Below are 19,862 nucleotides of genomic sequence, written 5' to 3'. Positions count from 1 at the left end.
TGTGTGAACACTCTCATTCTGCATTAAAGTGGCCTTCCTTCAGTTTAGTTTTAATTCAGTTGAATTAAACTAAACCATATTAAGACCACTGTAATTCTGAATGAAAGTTAAAGTGAATTAAACTAATTCCACAATAACTCCCTGTGTAGACAAGCCCTAACACATCAATTAAAAAAAAAGAAAGGCCTTTAACCCTTCCATTGCTCAGTAATTTCCTCACTTTTTATTACATCCTTGAATGTGATTCTCCTCCCACTTACACTAGTGTAAAACAGGAGGCGCTCCAGTGAATGCCATGCCATTGCACAGGAGTAAAATAGTATTCAGGGAGAGAAGAACCAGGCTCAAAGAATTTTGATTTACATGAAAATGAGAACTAAACACATGTCCCAGTGATGAACACGGGATACACCTTAGCAGTTCCATGATTTGACTTTGGTGGACAGGCAGTTCAAGTAAAGGGAGCCTGACATAGAAACATTTTCAGTTCTTTATCCTTTGTCTAATCATGGGCTCCCAGATTCCTTCATCTCATTGTTCCACTCCTTTAAACCCATGGGGTCAGATCCTTAGCCAGTGCAAATCAATGCTGCTCAAATCCTCAGTCGATGTAAATTGATTTTTAATGTAACTCTATTGATTTATACCAGTAAGCTCTAGTCCCTACTGTTGCTGCTTTGATAATTTAATTTAATTTGATCAATCTTTACAATATTTTGTTTTTCAGGAAAATATAATGCAACAAGACACAAGCAAATACAAACAGGAATTCCCTGTGATGTTACAAATCAGTAACAATCGGCCAATAAAAGGATCACGAGAAACATGCCAGAAAACAAATGGCTAATATTATTCCTGTGTAGAGCATTTGTAGAGCCGAGAAATAAAAGGGGCAAGGTCAGGTAGTTTATTCAGATTTCAAGTTTAGGATTTGTTAAAATAAAATCCAAAGCTTTATCACACCTTATATTATTCCAAGTGTTTTCATGACATTTACAGTTAAAATGTTAATGGAAACAGACTTTTTGGATTTAACTGTTCTCCTAATGCAGTAATATGCAAGTCCGTGGTAGCCAGAAAGTGCATTGACCAGGAAATGACAAATGATCATAATGAATATATTACTGGGAACTCAAACATTAAAGCTTAGATTGCAAACGCTTTATGAAGGTACACTTTACAAGCTCCATTTTAGAGATGGAGTGAACAAGGCCCAGAGGGCTCCCCAGACTTGGGAATGGAACTTGGCATTTCTCCCAGTCAGGGTTGCAAATACTGCAGGGAAAATTTCTTAGTGAAAAAATAAACCCTTCAGTGGAGTTTAGAAACAAAATCATGGAAATATTGCTTTGGGTCTTTTGTACAAAGTTATTTTAACAAATTTAAATTTGGGGCCAGATTTGACCTGCCAGTGTCCTTCTAAATAGTTGAATTAAGGCCACAGAAAGAGGCCGCATCAGGACTGGGATTAGAACTGAAGAGGAGTTCCTAACTCCCATTCTTGTGTTCAGACTGTTAGATCCTCTCTGATCAGACCATGGATCATCTGCTTCTCTTTTACTCATCTCTCTAGAATCATGGGAGAAAATAACCATAACCCTGTCATGCAAGTTGCAACTGGCACTTTGAAGAAAGCATTTGGCATGATTACTGTCTCCACACATTACAATATTCACAGTTTGCCCTACCTGAGTTTGTCCCAAGGCAAACGTTCCCCTTCTTGTAAAGCTCCTCAACTGCAGAGTGCGTCAAGCTATATATTTCCCTGGAAAAGCGGGTCTTGTGGCTTGGAGTGCATCATGTTTCACAGTGACTTCCAGATGCTGCTTGAGTGTCACTGCAGCCTGCAGAAATTTAAAACAATATCAACGTTTGGACATCCTTGTTGCATTTCAGCTGGCGATCACGCGGGAACAGAATCAAAAGGTGGATAGAGAGAGTGTTATTTCATGGCCTGGGTGAGGAATAAGGCAAGGAACGTAATTCTGGCAAACCAGAGTGCCTTGGTGCTATTTGGTGGCAGCATCTGTAGTACCTAGAGATGCTGCTAAGGGGACAGAAATAAGAGCCACTTTTGTAACCAACCCCTTTGCTTTGTTTTACACCAGTAAGTGAAGAATACAAGGCTGGAGGCTGATTCTGTAGCCCTTGCACATGTGATTAGTACCACTGGCTATGCAGACCAATAAAGTCCCTTCAACAAAACCCTGATTCAGTGAAGCACTTAAGCACATGTTGAAAGTTAGGCATGTGCAGAAATGCTTTGCTGAATTGAGGCCATACACACCACAGCGATAGTTACTATATAAAACCCAAGAGAGATGACCGATAGATGTATGTGCAGGATCAGGCCCCTCGTCTTGAAACCTAAAATAACCCTGTGCTCGTCCATTTTTTAAATTCATTTTCCTTTTGTTCCATCTTGATTGTCAAACAAGTTTAAACATGTTAGTTTTGCTCCCTGTGGGAAGCTCTATCTCCTCCAGCGTTTCAAAGAAAGCCGAAACCAAACACGGCTCTTTTGATTTGTTCCCTTGCAAGTGCCAGACCGTTACCGAGGAAGTCAGCAGCACGGATCCCCAGCAAGGGTGCGTGTTACTTACCTGCTACTTTCAGACCCAGCAGAGGGGGCTTAAGAGCAACACAAGGATTTATTTTCTACACTATAAAATAACTGTTTCTTGGGGGTTTATTGATTTCTTGGAGGCCAAGGAGTGGTGGATTGAAATACAAAGAGCCTGATTCTTGGTTCCCCGGAAAATACTGTGGTCATTTGCACCAGCACATGGGGAAGGCACAGGGCCAGATCAGAACGGCAGCATTTCACACCCACCTTCCACGAGTGCAAATGATGACTCGCAGTGTGAGAATCAGGCCTGGAGCACAAGAAATATTACACACTCTTTGACTGGGACTTTATACACTCATACTTACAGTTAACTCACTGTATACTATCTGCCTACATTTGTGTGTGTGTATTTGTCCGCCCTCAGTATGTGTCACCAGGCTTACTCAAACATGCCTCATCACATCACTTTTCCGTGTGTTACAGTATATCTACGCAAGCTGCACTGCTGACCTATCTAGACTGTGTGGGATTGCATCACTCTCTTGTGGCGGCAGCCTCCAGAAGGTTTAAGCCCCCAAAGTGCTGCAGCAATGTCTGGGTTACTGCTAGTGTCTATCTAGTCATCTTACTATTGGTTTAGTTACTATAGTATTGTAAGTGTAAAAACTGCTTTATATTGGAGCAAACCCACTTCTCTGCTCCCTGAGTGCCACTCAGCTGGTAGAAAGGGAGAAGAAACCACATTTTCCCCCAGCTGGTGATTGCCTGGCATAGAGGAGTCCCCAGCAGGATTCAGAGCCTGCAGAGCTGTCTGCTGTGCCACCCCTCCTGTTCTGCGCCAGGGAAGAGAGCATCTCAGGGGAGTGAGGTGCACCCGGCCTACCCGTGGCTGCAGTCCTTTGGGAACATTGCCAGATGCCAAAGCTGGTGCTGGAGCAGGACTGAGCAGAGAGCTCTTCATAGATCTATAGAGTCTTAGGCCAGAAGGGACCATTGTGATCATCCAGTCTGACCTCCTGTATAGCACAGGCCAGAGAACTTCCCCAAAATAATTCCTAGAAAAATGTCCTGTCTTGATTTAAAACCTGTCAGTGATGGAGAATCCACCATAACCCTTGGTAAATTGTTCTAGTTGGTATAACTGGCTCCCTGAGGTCCCCCCATCCTCTGCTGCCCCAGACAGATCTTGACCACAGCAGATAATCTGCTGCGTAATGGAGAATGGACCAAAGATCAGCATGTCTGTCCCATAAAGCTTACAGTTTAAAGTCCTAGTCCTGATCCCAATGAAATAAATGGAAATTTTGCTGCTGATTTCAGCGGGAGCAGAACTGGTTTTTAATGGTCCACTCTTGAGATGTACAGAGAACCCACAGATGTCACGGATGTCAATGGGAAGTCAACACAGATCAGGATCAGGCCCTAAACACATAGGTAGATCCAATACAGAAGGGCACACTAAGAACAAACACAGTGTCTGTGCTAATATTTGTATTCTATTGCTGTAAGCGAAATGCATTTTGGCCGGCATCTATACATGGAAAATGTTTTCATTTACTAGATTGAATCCTTTATTGGATCATTGCATTTCACCTTTTTACTGCAGTGGGATTTTATTTATTAACAAGTTTGTGCCTTTTGCAGGGGGTTGATGTAAAAGGGTGTCATAGGGCTTTTCATTTTCCTCTGGTTAGAGGATTGAGTCACTGAAAACAGGCCCGTTGACCATATAAGCAACATCAATCTTTAACACTTGACTGTAAGTCACATAATACTTAGCACTTGGTTAGCACCAATAGTATGGTGAGAACTTGAGAGATAACAAGGAAAGGTCCCGATCCCTGAGCTAGCAGGAGGTCAATGCTAGCCAGATTGGGCCCTAAATGACACACAAAATATAAGGAGAGATGGCAACCAGCCATGGAGGAGGGCAAACCAGGGGAAAAGGTAAAGTGGCTCTGGGGAGTTGCAGCACACAAAGAATTCAGACCATTGAGTCATTCTCTATTTCCTGGTCTCCGTTTATTAATTAGGAGGAGGAAGGTGGAGAGAGAGCGCACCGGAGCTGAGAGCAGGGAGGAGGGGTTGCAGAAAGAAATGGGTCTCAAGAAGGGACCTGAAGGAGGAGACAGAGATCACCGAGGAAACTGGAGGAGAGAAGCTCTTCCAGGACTAGGGAACAGTGGAAATGTAGTGCCAAGTTGCCAGTAGCAGCAGAAGAAGCCAAAGGGCGTGTTACACAGAGAAGAGAAGGCAGAGTGTAGAGCCCAAGGGGGAGGGTTGGAAGAAAACAAAAGCTGAGAAGCAGACGAGGAGCACGTGGCAGCTGCAGTTAACGATTTTCAATACATATATTTTTCCTTTGCGACCCGTTGGCTGGGATGATGGAGAATAAAACAGCCTTTCCCCACCCATCAGTGGACACACTTTATTGTCCATGGAATAATGTTTGCAGCAGCACAGCTCTGACACAGGGGAGCGTTAGTCAGCTGCTTCCGCCCAGCCAGTGAGTGAGTGAGTGGCAGGGATGGTTCTAGGCTGGGAAATTTTGATCCAAATCTGGACTCAAATTCCTCCAAAGTTTTGGTATCTTTAGATTTGGAGGTTTTTGTTCAGCCCATTATAAAAGTAGGGACCAGAGGCAACGATTGGATCCCAGAGTTTGGGATCCTGGGGTTTGGTGGGGTCCCATCTCATGTATGTGTGTTCATGCATGCACTGGCAACGAGGCCAATAGTGACAGAGGCTAAAGTCCCCTCCACACTTAGTGAAAGGTTCTTGCTGGGGTCAATTAATGGGAACTATGATGCCCAACAATGACCTTCAGCCTAATGTAGAGGGATCTACCTTTGTCAGGGAGGCAAGAAGTAATCCAGTAAAATCCTCAGCTTCCTGCTTAAAAGAATAGGCCAGTTAACTGCATACCCAGCTGGGAGAAGTGCGCTCTGATACCACAGTGATGATGACTGTGGCATAAATACCGAATCTGCCTGTCCAGAATAGATGAGAAAGGCATGCTGCATATGTAACATCTTTACCAGGGATGGAAGTGCACCAAAACCCTTCCTCTTTGCAGGTTTGGATTTGTATGCTGTGACTGGGGCCATTCTCTAACCTTGATTTAGCTCTACCAACCACAGCTAACTCAGGGCTTGTCTGCACTTGGAAGGCTACAGTGGCACAGTTGTAGCGCTTCAATATAGACACTACCTGGGCAAGAGAAGTGGTTCTCCTATTGGCTCAGGTAATCCACCTTCCCAAGAGGTGGTAGCAAGGTTGACAGAAGATTCTTCTGTCGACCTAGCGCTGTCTACACTGGGAGTTAGGTCGGCTTAACTACATTGCTCAGGGGTGGGGATTTTTCACACCCCGAGCGACATAGCTGGATCTACCTAATGTTTTAGTGTAGACCAGGCCTCACACTTACTTCTGTGCTCGTATCGGCTCTTTCACGCCCACAATCTTCAAGTCCCAGAAAATAGGGAGCAGCTTATGAGTTCCATCAACGTAATGGCTATCAGAAAGTCAACAGCCCCTCTGACTGTCTGGCCAATGGGGCCCTGGAAATTCGGCACCCATCATTCTGGGGATTGCTGTTTTTCGTCCTCCCACCCCCAGAAAATTGTCTCTTTTGCTGTGTAAAGTGCAATGATGAGTATCATCAAGTACTATTCTATAAAGAGAACCCATGCTGCTTTGGCTGACATGAGGGTTTTGAACCTGAAATCACCAGTGTTAAATGCATGCATTTCAACTCCTTGAGCTAGCCAACTATCTTCTCTAAGGAGGGAGTGGGGACAGGAGGGCTATTCAGGACCCATAAAACCTCTTGTGTACACCAGCCACTATGGGTGTGTCTACATGGCAATGAAACACCCACAGCAGGCCCATGTCAGCTGACTTGGGCTCATGGGGCTCAGGCTGCAGGGCTATACAATCGCACTATAGATGTTTGGGCTCCGGCTGGAGCTCTAGCTCTGGGGCCCTCCCCCGTTGTGGGATCTCAAAGCCAGGGCTCCAGTCTGAGCTCAAACGTCTGCACTGCAATTCTATAGACCCACAACCCAAGCCCTGGGCCAGCCGCAGGTGTTTTATTGCAGTGTAGACATAACCTACATGGATTACATAACTAGAAAAACTCCCTCTAGTGGTGAGAACATTTCATTATCTGTGCTGTTACTCAAAACACTAGAATAAAGATGTTCTCAGATGGCTCCTTCTTGAAAACAATGCAAGGATGCAGATCATTAAGCTGGGCTGGGTACACCAGGCGCAGCTCTCCCCTTGCTTGTGCAGGGCGGGAGAGCAGTGTGCCTCCTCAATGGCACTTTCTTTGCACTGTGCAGACGCCCCTTTCCTGGGTTTCATGTGGATGGAGCTTTGCTGAGGTCAGAGGACAGGGTGGGGAGGAGGGGGGTACAAAGCAGAAAAGGTGCTGCTCTTGTCAGCACCCTCCCCTGCAAAGTCTGGGGATTTCTCTGTGGGAGCCTAGGTGGGGAGTGAGACAGCTGGGAGCTGCATTGCTTCCCTCTAGTTCCCCTCTGGGGCTGCCATGGGTCTAGGGCATGCAGTGAAGGAAATAACACATGATTCTTCCCTTGAAATGCAGCTTTGGGAGGCTGCCTCTTGTCCCATTTACACTAGCTGGACATCAAATTAACGTCACTGAAAGCCAACAAAGTTTTCCCTTGATTAGTTTGGTGTTAGTAAGATCAGGATCAGGCCCTTAGAGCTATAACTGCTGTTGAGAAATTCTGCTTAAGATACACCAATCAAGCCTTTCCCCTGGTACATATAATGGGTCAAATTCTCTACTAACATAACTCCACTGACTCCAGTGGAATTATGCCAGCATAAAATTTGGCCTTTTTACCAGTTTATCTTCTCTTTGCAAACATTGGTGCATTCTAACATTTTACTGCAGCAGCCTTGGATGGCAAGTGTGTGCCCCCTCCTGGGGAACATGTGGCTTTGCAACAACTAGGATGATTTGGTTTAGTTAGAGTCTCACTATATAATCCATTCGCCAGCCCTCCTGCCTTGTTTTTTTAATCTAAAGGACAGACCAATTACATTTTGGTGCTACAGCAGAAGTGCGCTATGCACCTGACCAACAGAGCAGGTTGGCCATATCACAGTCATGGACAAGTTGAGAGTATCCAACGCATCATCAAGGATCTACAACCTATCCTGAAGGACGACCCATCACTCTCACAGATCCTGGGAGACAGGCCAGTCCTTGCTTCCAGACAGCCCCCCAACCTGAAACAAATACTCACCAGCAACCACACACCACACAACAGAACCACTAACCCAGGAACCTATCCTTGCAACAAAGCAGTTGCCAACTGTGTCCACATATCTATTCAGGGAACACCATCATAGGGCCTAATCACATCAGCCACACTATCAGAGGCTCGTTCACCTGCACATCTACCAATGTGATATATGCCATCATGTGCCAGGAATGCATCCGATGAAGTGAGCTGTAGCTCACGAAAGCTTATGCTCAAATAAATTTGTTAGTCTCTAAGGTGCCACAAGTCCTCCTTTTCTTTTTGTACAAAAGATACACAGTTTTTTTGACCAAATGGGGAACAGAAGGATTGTGGTTGTGGGAAGGTGCCCGCACCTGTGGCTCAAAGTCCATTTTCAGTGATGTCTTAGAACTAAAGTAGATAATTTTAGGCTAAAAGGAAAACCACCTGCCTTCTTCTCCTCCTGAAAAGAGCATTTGGGGCTGGAAGTTGAAAAAGTGGGCTGTGAACGTAGTAATAACAGTTGACACGGATATAAAACCATTCATCCTGCAGGATGCATTGTAAAAGTGATGTATGGATTGTGTACATGCTCATTTCTCACCCACCAATGAAATGAAGCCACCTCTGAGAATAAATTTTGTAGGTGGGGGAGTAGTTCCTCCAGTTGAAACTCTTAGAGGAATTTAGGGAAGCCAAATAAATAGTAATTACCTTATTGGCATTTGGCCAGGGCACCAGGCCTGCCATCAGTACACTTGTGCAAATAGTCATGGGATCTTTACAGGACCTTCGTTTTACATCTCACCCGAAAATCGGTCCCTTTGTTAGCATAATGACCACTGACACCACACTGGGACACCGGGTCCTGTACTGACTCAGAGGGGAGAGCACCAGCATCACCACCATTTCTTGTAGAATCTGGTGTTCCCTGAGGGCATTTGATGCCATGGCCTGGCCTGACCTTGCTCAGCTTGTGAGATCTGATTAGATCACAGCACTACGTGACACAAAGACAAAGAGCGTGTCTAATACACAGAAGTGGAATTCCCATGTCAGTTGGGGGCAGGGGAGGAGGAAGGAGGCAGAGAGAAGAGGAAATGGGTGGCCATTCCTGATAAAGAAAACAGTATGGCACAACCTCTCATCAAGGGCTGCAAAAATCTGGCTGCTGATCCTAGAGGGCCAACACAGGGGGACCCAAGATAAACAACATCTGTGCATCCACAGATAGGAAATTGAAAAGCTCTCATGTCCTGATTCTGTAGCTTGACCAGCTGTTGTTTGGTGTGGTTCTTACTTTGGGGCCATTTGGAATAGATCATTTTGTGCCATTCCCTACGTCTAAAGCCTTTAAACGGTGCCCAGGTTTTCAGCGTGTCCTGCTATTGGCTACCACGGCCTGATGGGAAAAGGTAGCCGCAGTGTGCAGATGGCTATTGGATAGGGTGACCATATGGCCTGTTTTGGCCGGGACAGTCCCTTTGTTAAGCCCTGTCCTGGCCGTCCCGCCCTTTTTTTCAAAAAGGAGGCATTTGTCCCGTTTGCTCTTGTTGACATGATCAGTTGGCAAGAGCAAACGGGACAAATACAGTGTGGAGGAACGAGGTGCCAGCCCTCCGCAGCACGGGAGGCAAAGGTGGGGAGGGGAGACAGCGTTCCAGCCTGGGGGCGGCAGGGTTCCAGTGATGGCCGACAGCCCCCTGAGGGCCTCCCCCGCAGGGTTCTAGCCACAGGCAACCAGGGGGGAGAAGCAGGGTTTCAGCCACGGGCAACAGCCTCACATTGCGGGGGGAGGGAAGGCCTCAGGTGAGCGGTTGGGGGTGTCCTGTTTTCTCTTTGGAAAATATGGTCAGCCGTATTGGAGGGTCACTGGTGTTTAGTGTGCTCATACCAAACGGAACAGGAAGCTTGGTCAGTTGCCATGTGTTTAAAAGAGGAAACTGGATGTGATATTACCTCTCGCATCCCCTGCCCTCCTCTGAACCCAAAGCGTTGTTGTGCTTTCCTGTGGTGTAGAAGTGAAAAGGTGCCACAGCCCATGTAAAGACTTTAAGATGGAGTCAGAGAGTTGCCCCCTTTCCCTTTTTAATGGGTTTCTTATGGTGAGATGAATGAGCACTATGTTTTCATCACAGCTGGCTAAAAGACTAGGCACATTTGCCTTTCTGTCCCTCTTTCTCTCATGTGAGATCTGAATACTGGAGGTGGACACAGGGTGAACATCTGGAGCGGAACGTCCGTAAATGTCAAGGGTGTTTGACAGCAGGGATGGACCCAAACCAAAACATCCTTCCTCCAAGCCCTCAATCCAGGACTGGATCCATGTCACAATATATTAGCTGACTCCTATCTATATACTGGGAAGAATCAAAACTTCTGATCTGAGACTCAAACTGAGGTTAATTTGTGGAAATCACAGGCACAAGATGTTGTGTATGAATCCAGGTCAGATTTGCACTTCCATAAAATGTAAGATTCTTAAGCACCGTGAAAGTTGAGTTCCAAGCTGCATTTATACATATCCTGTGGCAGGGAGTTCCATAGGTTAGCCTCAGTGCTATCCCATTTCAATGAGCACCATAGGTTAACTTCAGTAATATCCTGCATCAGTGAGTGCCACAAGTTAACCTCAGTAATATGGTGTTGCAATGAATTCCACAAGGTAACTTCAAAACATGCTGCAACAGTGAGTTCTATGGGTTAATCTCAGTAATATCCTTTACTATGAGCCCTAAATGGTCTCTAACAGTGTGTTCCGTGGGCTAACTTTATTAGTATCCTACAGCAGGGCATTCTATACATTGACTCTGATAATTTCCTGTGGCAGTGAGTTCCATTAGATAATTCAAGAACATTATATAAAATATTTTTTGATTGAAAAAAGGCTTAAAGTGCTGCTATCTTCCCTCCAGCCACCACTCTGTGCTGATCAGAGTCATGTCAGTGTGGGGCACATAGAAGAAAAGTGGGGAGTAGACAGCTGACCCTACGCAGGTAGCTGGCCTAAGGGATTGAAAAGTCAGTTTGGTCACTGCTGCTAACCAATTGTCTAACAGCAAAAACTCCCCTCCCCACCAACAGTGAGCTCAAGTAACACCTGGTGGACACACCTGCTCAGTTAAAAGGGCAGATAAAGTCTTCACCACGTCTTCCAGCTACTTTCCCCATCCTATGGTAGGGGCATGTTATCCAGAGTGAGCTTCAGCCATGCCCCTCTTGCCTCGCACTGTCCACTACCATTCCTCAACTGCTTGCTTGTTAGGTAAATAGCTGGGTCCATGTACAAATTACAGAAGGCTGTCAGAGTGCGGGGCAGGGAAGGGGAAGGATGAGAGCAGATCGGAGCCTGATGTGTGGGGAAATGTGACAAGCACCTGCTTCTTACAAGGGCCTGCAAAACCGAACGCCAGCCTTGCCACTGACATCAGACAAAGACCTTGTATGCTGGGAGGCAGTGTTGTCTAGTGGTTAAAGCCCATCACTTGAAGACAGTGCTTTTGGTTGTATTCCTAGCCATTGCTCACTGTGCCACTTGGGCCAAATCCCTTGAACTCCCAGTCTCTAAAATGGGGGTGATAATACTTACGCACTGGTGTAAAATTATGTTAAAATCTTCAGCTGGAAAGGGCAACGCTTCCTTATTATTACACATGGAGAACAGGCTCATCTCTAAACATTCACTGTCACACCATAGACTGCAAACTGCGCTGTAGCAAGCAGGTTCAAACAGGTATTATTAGTTACACAGCTCTCCTGTCTCTATAGCTGAGAGTACAGTACGTCAGAGACTTGTGTATGCTCAAACCTACCCTGTGGGGGAACCAGTGAGGCACTAAGTGGCTGGTCCTGTGGGGACCTGAGAGTTAATGAGCAGTTTCAGTAACATGCTCAGCTTTGGTGCACAGCTTTTTACTGACTCTAGTGCTAATTACTAAATGGGGAGATGAAGTGTTTCCAAAGCAGCTGCTCCTCTCTGCATGTATGCCAGGGAAACTTCATTAAAGTGACACTGGCCTGGTTTGCAGGGCTGCCATTTGACTTACCTCCTGTCCTTTGGAAGGGCATGTGGATGGCCTCTCCCCTCCTCTCTCGGGGAGCAGGGAGATCTCTGCCCTCATTCTTAGGGGATAGGGAGTCTTTTTCTCTGGGAAGAAGCAGGATAATTCCTCTCCATATGAGGGGCAGCAGTGAGGGCCAATCACATGAGCAGCTACCTGGCTCAATATGCAGTGAGCTCAGTGCGTTCTGTGACTGGGGCTGGCAGCCTTAGTCTAGCAGAGACCTGATTCCAGAATAGGGAGGGAGGAATCTGAGCTGGCCAGTTGTCTTGGATTTGGCAGGCAAAGAAATCAAAGCCACAAAAGCTTGGAACGGTGCTGGATTTGTGCCTGTCGCCAGTTAGGACTAGCCAGGAGTGCAGATCAGGACACCTGATCTGAAACCTCCCTGAAGCCTTGAGGAAGTTTGACTCAGGATCCCAACTATACAGCATGGGCCCATCTCTATAATGGGTTTAACTGGAACCCTGAATCCAAACCTCCCCACAGGCTGGAGAAGCGTGGGCTTGGCTCTGGCTCTGGCTCCTAGCTTCAACGCTTGGGCTCATCTCCAGGAGGCACTGAACCTGCAACCTTGAGCTGAGCTCCTTGGAGAGTTTGGTTTGGAGTTGCTGCTAGCTTGAGTGAGTGTACATGGCCTAGTGACTAGCACACTGGACTAGCCTGTCGGAGGCCTGGGTGCTATTCTTGGCTCGGTCAATGGGTGACCTTAGTTAAGGCACTTCCTCCCTGTGCCTTGCTTTCCTATGTCTGTAAATTGGAGATAATGATACTAATCTGCTTCATAAAGGGGTTTGAGACCTACTGATATATAGGAGCTGAGAATAATAATAATTTATCGTTATCATCATTATTATTATTGAAACGTCACAGCTCAACCTACTTTTCAGACCTCTGGGAGTGACTCTGTTTCTGACGGGGCAGCTCCTCAGGGACTGTGCGGTCTTTGTTTCTTTACATTTCTTTTCTTGCTCGCTTCAGCTGTTTTATCCTAGTGAAGTTTGTCTTCAGGCAGAAGGCTCAGGTTCAGATCAGTTGACCAGAAGATACCCCAAGCCCCTGCCCTGGATCAGAACAGCGTTAGCTGCAGCAGCATGTGAACGTGGCTGTTGCTAGCAGGGTGCTGGCATGCTTCCCCTGGTCAGTTTGGACAGGGTTATTGTTTGGAGAACCATGTTGTCAAACAGTCTTATGTGGCGGGATCTGTGCAGGACAGTCTACCTAGCATAGGTCTGACTGGTCAAGAGAAACATGCTGGATAATAATACGCAGCCCTCCATGTTCTCAAACCACTAAGCAACCTAAACTAATGAACCCACAGAGGACTCAGCACGGAGAGATTAAGTGGCTTGCCCAACAACACATGGTGAGTCAGTGGCAGAGCTGATTAGAACTGAGAGGTTCCTGATGCTTGGGCCTTGGTCCAGTCCACATTGTGTCTTGGATACCAGTTAAATCCTGCAGATCATTTAAACATGACTGTAGCTAGCAGGGTTGTGTTCCCACTGTGTACATAGTCAGAATCTCTTCTCTATCCTGCAATACCAACCATCTTTAAACATGGTTGCAGGCTAAGTGGCTTATTAAAACAAGGGAATATTTTGTTCTTGCCTGTGTGGACTGTAATGTCTTCTGCAGTTTCCACAGTATGCATCCGATGAAGTGAGCTGTAGCTCATGAAAGCTCATGCTCAAATAAATTGGTTAGTCTCTAAGGTGCCACAAGTACTCCTTTTCTTTTTGAAAAATCCGTGTGATTGGAACAGTGATTAGTCCCGGTAAATATTTAGGCTAAAACATGGTCCTTCAACATGGTTATAACAGAGATTTTTCTTGTTGCATAAGATAAAAGAGACCATGTTATAACAGTTGGGCTGTAAACATGTTTCACAACCACATTCAAGCATAGTTAATTCTGTAGTGTAGACAGGGCCCTTAGCTCCTAGTGAGAAATCAGAGGTACGTGATGGGGGAGTTGGGAGGTCCTTCACCAAGCCTGGCGTGCCCCCATCTGACAGCTCCATGCAAGAAATCCTGGGACAGGAAATTCCAATATATTGTACATATAGCCCAGAAGAGAGACTGCAAACACAGTGCTTGGGGGTATGTGGGTAGTGCAGAGATACCTCTTAAATTGTCTGCTGCCTCCTGACGTGAAGATGAGACGAGCATATATTCAGTATATACCACAAGGGCTGCTTCCTTGTAGGATGATGAACAGGATAATTAACTGATTCTTATTCAAAGGGCCTCCCATATAACAGTATCTGGCCTCCTCCATGGAGATCTCTCTCCTAAATCCAGGCAGCAGCAGTGTGAGCTCACGTTACCTTCTTTCTGGGTGTGGCTTATGTAGAGCACAGCTTTCTCTGGGCTGTTTAAAGGTAAAGTCCCTCCAGTTAAGGAAGGCTCATGACAAGCTATTCAACAAATAGAGTTAGAAATCCAGACATCGAAAGCAGCAGAGTTATCAGGTTTTTGGACATTGCATGTTGATCTGGAACAGTGGGCCAAGGTCATCCTGGGCATAATGATCTTGGCTTCAGCAGTTAAATGCAGAGATCAATTTGACCCTAAGTGTCTTAGTGACGCATCTTGGGAGACTTAGACTGATCCAAGCTTGCAGAGCTTGTCGGATTTAACATAGTCACCTGCCAGCCAGCATTATGTGTGTTGCCAGCCAGATCCCAGTCGCACAACACATGAGCTCACTATCACAGGGGCTTGATTCTGCTAGAATCAACTCAGCAGAACAGAGAGAGAAAGAGAGGAAGAAAAGCTAGCCCTTATCTTATCACACTTTCACCTTTGCAGAGGCCTTTGTCACCAGACTGGCTTGTATTCAAAAGGCCGGGGCCAGATCCTACCTGCACTGAAGTCAATGGTAAATTGATTTCACTAATTTCAGTAGGACCAGAGTTTGGCTCAGCCACACTTCATGTCACAATCTCCTCCTAAGGGTTGGAGCAGAAAGGTTTTTTTCCTGTGTCTGTAGCTGTACTAGTTTGGGAGTGGGTAGAACCAGCCAGTGATTTGTGAGTGCTGGCTCCTCACCAGCCCCCCAGCAGCATGAATTACACTGCAAGACATTTTCAGTGGCTCAGCAGAGTCACTAGAACATTATTAGGACAATGGGCTTTATCTAATTAGTACTAATAATGATAATTCACTCCCCAAACCCTTGTGACCCACTATTAGATTTGTTTTACACATGGGGAAAGTGATACCTAGAAATTAAGTACTTGCTCAGGAATACGTCGAAAGTCAGTGGCCGAGCTGGGACTACACCCCAGAACAGACTCCCCACCTCCTGTGCTAGCCACTAGACAGCTCTTCTAAAGTGAGCTCTGAAACTGAGCTAAACAAGTAGCCCCACTGCATCTTTCAGCAGAAAGATTTGTATCCGCTGAGCCTTAAGATTAAGGCACAGAGCTGACTTCAGAGATTTAGTTCAGCTGTGATCAAAGTTAAAATAAGGCCACTATAAATTGTACCATAACCTCACATCAACTAGTCATTACCAGTAATAACATTTACTCAAAACCACCACATTCCAGGAAGGTTTAAGGACTCCGCAACATCTGTCAGTCTGTGATTTTCCCCCTGTGTTTTAGTAACCAGAAACAATCCTGTTTAGCTAAAAATGCTTGCCTTAGAACTGGTCTCCTTAGAGCCTCAAGGGGAAATCCAATGCCGGCAAAGAGCTAGTAGCTGGAGGATTCGGGGGAATGCGGTTTGGAATGTCCAGCATTTAAACATTATTGGTTCCAGAAGGGAGAGAATGGTGCAGTTGGTAGAGGATGTGTTGAGACACTTTGGTGACGTAGAAAGTAAAATACTTGCAGGGTGGAGGAAAGAAAGATTCAGCCTTCAAAATTAAATTCTCTGCATGTGCTAGGGAAGAAGTGATGGGCGGCTAAGAGGAATTCACACAAATATCCAGTCATGTTTACTTCCTAATTCTTATTCAGTTGTTTTACAGCTATTGCAAAACCACGGAGCCATATTAGGCAGGCATCCATTGTCAGTGCTGTTGTGTTAATTTAGATAAATAGAATAAATGGACCTAGCAGGTCGAAAATGTTAACGTGACCCGGTCACTGTGCAACTCAGAACAGTGAAACAGGGTTTCCGGTACAGAGCTCTTAGCCTGCTTATTCCCATGGCAACATCCACTGTTACATTTTTGATAACCTTTTATTAAAGATACAAAAAAAGAAGGGAAAACAGCTGTGGCATTTGAAATGTAAAGTATTAATTAAGGCTTTTATTTAAACAGCATCTCTTTCCCTTTAACTGGCGAGAGTTTTTTTATAAGGAAAAAACAGTCTTTAAATGGCGGCTGGCAATACGACCCAGATCGTCAAAGGTATTCAGGCTCCTAATTTCCTTTTTTCGGAGAAAAATGTAGTTGCAATGGGCTGGTGCTGTTGTTAAAGCCTGAGCCCATTTCCTCGATGACAAAACGAGACAAACCCACTGAGGGACAGCTTAGTGGTTTGAGCTTTGGCCTGCTAGACCCAGGGTTGTGAGTTCAATCCTTGAGGGGGCCATTTAGGGATCTGGGGCAAAAATTGGGGATTGGTCCTGCTTTGAGCAGGGGGTTGGACTAGATGACCTCCTGAGGTCCCTTCCAATTCTGATATTCTATGATTCTATGAAAAGGGAAGAGAGAAGAGCAGCAAAGGCAGACAGTGCCACTTGCGTCTCTGGTGTTGGCTCATACTTGCAGCCTCACTGCTGGAGAAACACGGGCGTTGCACGCGGTCTTCTCAGCCACGCTGAGACCTGGCAAACCTACACCAGTCTCAGGCTGCCGAGTTCTAGTTCACAGCAGTGTCGTGAACGAGACCGTGTTGGCTGGCGAACCCGGAGTCTTATTAAACAAGAGGCAAAAAGAGAGAGAGGATAGAGCAGAAATAAGGTGGGGAAAGGAAATGACGGCAGGAGGAAGAGGGGGAGGGGCGGGTGGCAACAGCAGGAACCCAAGTCTCACATTTCAGGCTTGTTCGGGACTTAGCCAAAGCTGATGGAGGTGGCAATGCCAGTGGTTCCCTCTCTCTGGTCTGGCCCGCGCAGAACATTTCTCAGGAGCTGTCTGATGACAGCCCAACCATGTTGTGATGGATCCCAGGAGATAATGGGGATGGCAGCCATGAGGGTGAAACTTGCTCCTTTCAGTCCAGCTGTCCCCGGTGTTCTGATCCCCCCACAAAGTCTTTTTTAAAGGACCCCAAAAGGGAGTGGTGAGTAGAATAACCTCATTATTTTACCCACCAATTAGGTCTAATTTCCAACACTGCAATTTGGGTTTATTATCTTTTCATTTACCTTAACACAGTCGCTGGGCGGCATCAACAGACTTTGTCGTTTGGACAAATCCCATCTTCCCCTCTCTCTTTTGTACCGTTTTCTGAATAATTTTATGCAACAGTTTGAGCTGGCTTTTGTTACCTTGGACAGAGTACAGCCCTCTGCTCAACAGTGGTCTCCACTCTGCTTGGGCTGGCTGGCAAAAGAGCTGTTTACACCAATCCAAGGGGCTCTGAACCATTTATAACAAAGCAGTCTCTTGCAGCACAAGCGGCAACATGCTCTACATACAGCACAGCTGGGACTATGCTGTCCTGGGGCCTGATCACCTGTATCCTGGAGGTGGGAGGAATACCCAGAATCTCAGAGAGGGATGGTAGTCCCTGGCATTTGATTAAATGGTTTGAACCTGATCCCACTGAAATCAATAACAATGTTGGTGTCTTGTAGGGCAGTGGTTCTCACTTTTTTTTTTTCCCGCGGACCACTTGAAAATTGCTGAGGGTCTCAGAGGACCACTTAATGATCCTTCCAAATGTTGTTTGTACCATTAGCTAACTATTATAAAGTGCTTTGGATAAAAGCACTACATTAAAAAACTTAATAATAATTAACTTTTTTTGTTCTACAAATAAAAGCACACACCTCGTATTTTAATATCAGTAGGCTTACCTTTCTAATGCGATGGATGTGCCCTCTCTCCCCCACTGCGGCAGCCCCCGAGTTGGGGCTGGGAAGGAGGGGGGGGTCTCCCCACCGCCGCAGCAGCCACAGAGCTGAGGCTGGGAAGGAGGTTGGTCTCTCCCTAGCAGCCGCAGCCCTGGAGCTGGGGAAAGTCACTTTTCTCTGGCCTCTGCAGCCCTGCATGTCCCAAATTCCCCCCACTCCCTCTTCTCACCCCACTGGCCCTTCCCACCTACTCTATATTCCCCTCAAGGCCACCACCTCACCTTACATGTGCGTCTTCTCCAGGGTCCAGGCACCTAATTAGTGGAGCCAGGCCTGCTCGGCTCCACTAGTTAGGTGGGTGGCCCTTCATTCTCTCGTGTGCTGCCACCCAGGTGTGAACCTTAGAGGGAACTATCCACGGACCGCCTGAACGGAGCTTGCGGACCGATGGTGGTCCACGGCCCACAGTTTGAGAACCTCTGCTGTAGAGGGAAGACCTGGACTGCAGAACTGTAATGCATAGATGAAATTGTTAATGGAGAGGAACCTCCATCTTGGGAAGAGGAGAGGGAGGGGGGCGAAGTTTTCACTAACGAATGGTAGCTCTGACTTTTACAGGGTAAAGCCATCACTGGCTCCTTGCTTGTGTGAAATGAGTTGATTGGGTCTCAGTCCTGTTCCTAGTGGAAAAGTATCCATAGAAACCCTCTCCCAGCCTCCCTGGAATAGAAGTGTGGTGCTAGGGTTGGAAGAGGGCATGGCAGTAGCATCTAGTAATTGCTTGCTGGTGTAACCACGCTTTGGGGGGTTTACTAGCTATTGAAGGTTAGAGCTGCCTTGCGGGGGTGGGGGGCCTGAACTGGCCTATGGGAGCCCCTTGGATTGGAAGAACATAAAGGTATCATATGGCAACCCTTATGCCCCCCAGAGTTCAGCGCTGAGCAGAGCTACGCCAGACCCAAAGATCTGCCCAACCATCAGAAGATTGTTCAGGGGCCTACACGTCAGAATTTGGTGGTGTCACTATGTTACTTAGAGTCTATGCCAAGAGCCTACACATCACCAAAACAACCTCCGTTGGCATTGGTTGGCACCTTCCTCAGCAAAGAGCAAGGACTGAAGAATGGAGTTGGCTGAAAACCCCCCAAAAGAAGCACAAACATTTTTCAAGTATTTTCTTTTATTATTTTTATTTTTTGGAAGGTGTTGCTATAATTCTTGCTAGAATGACACTGTCCACAAGTGTCTATTTTGTTTTCTGATTGAATTTAATCTTATTCCAGAATTTATTTCCCAGGTATTACAAATGATAGTGAGACAGCTGCATTTAAAAGGCACATGGATTAAAAGTGCCCCTTTTAAAGCCAGTTTGTTGCATGAAAAAAAAACTCTTGCCATGACTCCATGAGATACTGGGTATGAGCAGCAGAGGGAGCAGTTGGGCTTCTTTCACCCAGCTTTGCTTTTGGTATGACATTGCCATGCAAAAGCAAAGTTATCATGGCTGTGAGCTGTTTACCTCAAGAGTTTACCTCACTCTGGATCATAAAGGCCTTCAATCCCTCTTATTTTAAGAGCTCACTGCTGTCGCTCCCTGGGGAATCTACAACTTATGTCACTGGCACTAGAAAAGTCTCAAACGTGGGAGCTGAGGTTGCTGCAGAAGCCACCAAGTAGCAGTGCACATGGGCTCGTTCTCATTGCCTGCAGGTCTGTGTCATGGCTTGGTGTGCCTAATGGACGTGGGGGCTCGATGTGGATGACCCACGGTTTCCTAGGTGAAGATGGGATTTGATGCCTTCCCCAGATCAATCACCCCCTGCTCCCTTCTTCCCTGTCACCCACCCAATTCAGCAGCCCTGTTATTGTCATGTCCTCAGTTCTAAAGAAAAAACGAGGAGAACTTGTGGCACCTTAGAGACTAACAAAGGTGCCACAAGGACTCTTCGTTGTTTTTGCTGATACAGACTAACACGGCTACCACTCTGAAATC

Source organism: Natator depressus, chromosome 3 (assembly GCF_965152275.1).
Source record: "Natator depressus isolate rNatDep1 chromosome 3, rNatDep2.hap1, whole genome shotgun sequence".
NCBI lineage: Eukaryota > Metazoa > Chordata > Testudines > Cheloniidae > Natator > Natator depressus.
The sequence above is the reverse complement of the archived record's forward strand: the minus strand, read 5'-3'. Positions refer to the sequence as shown.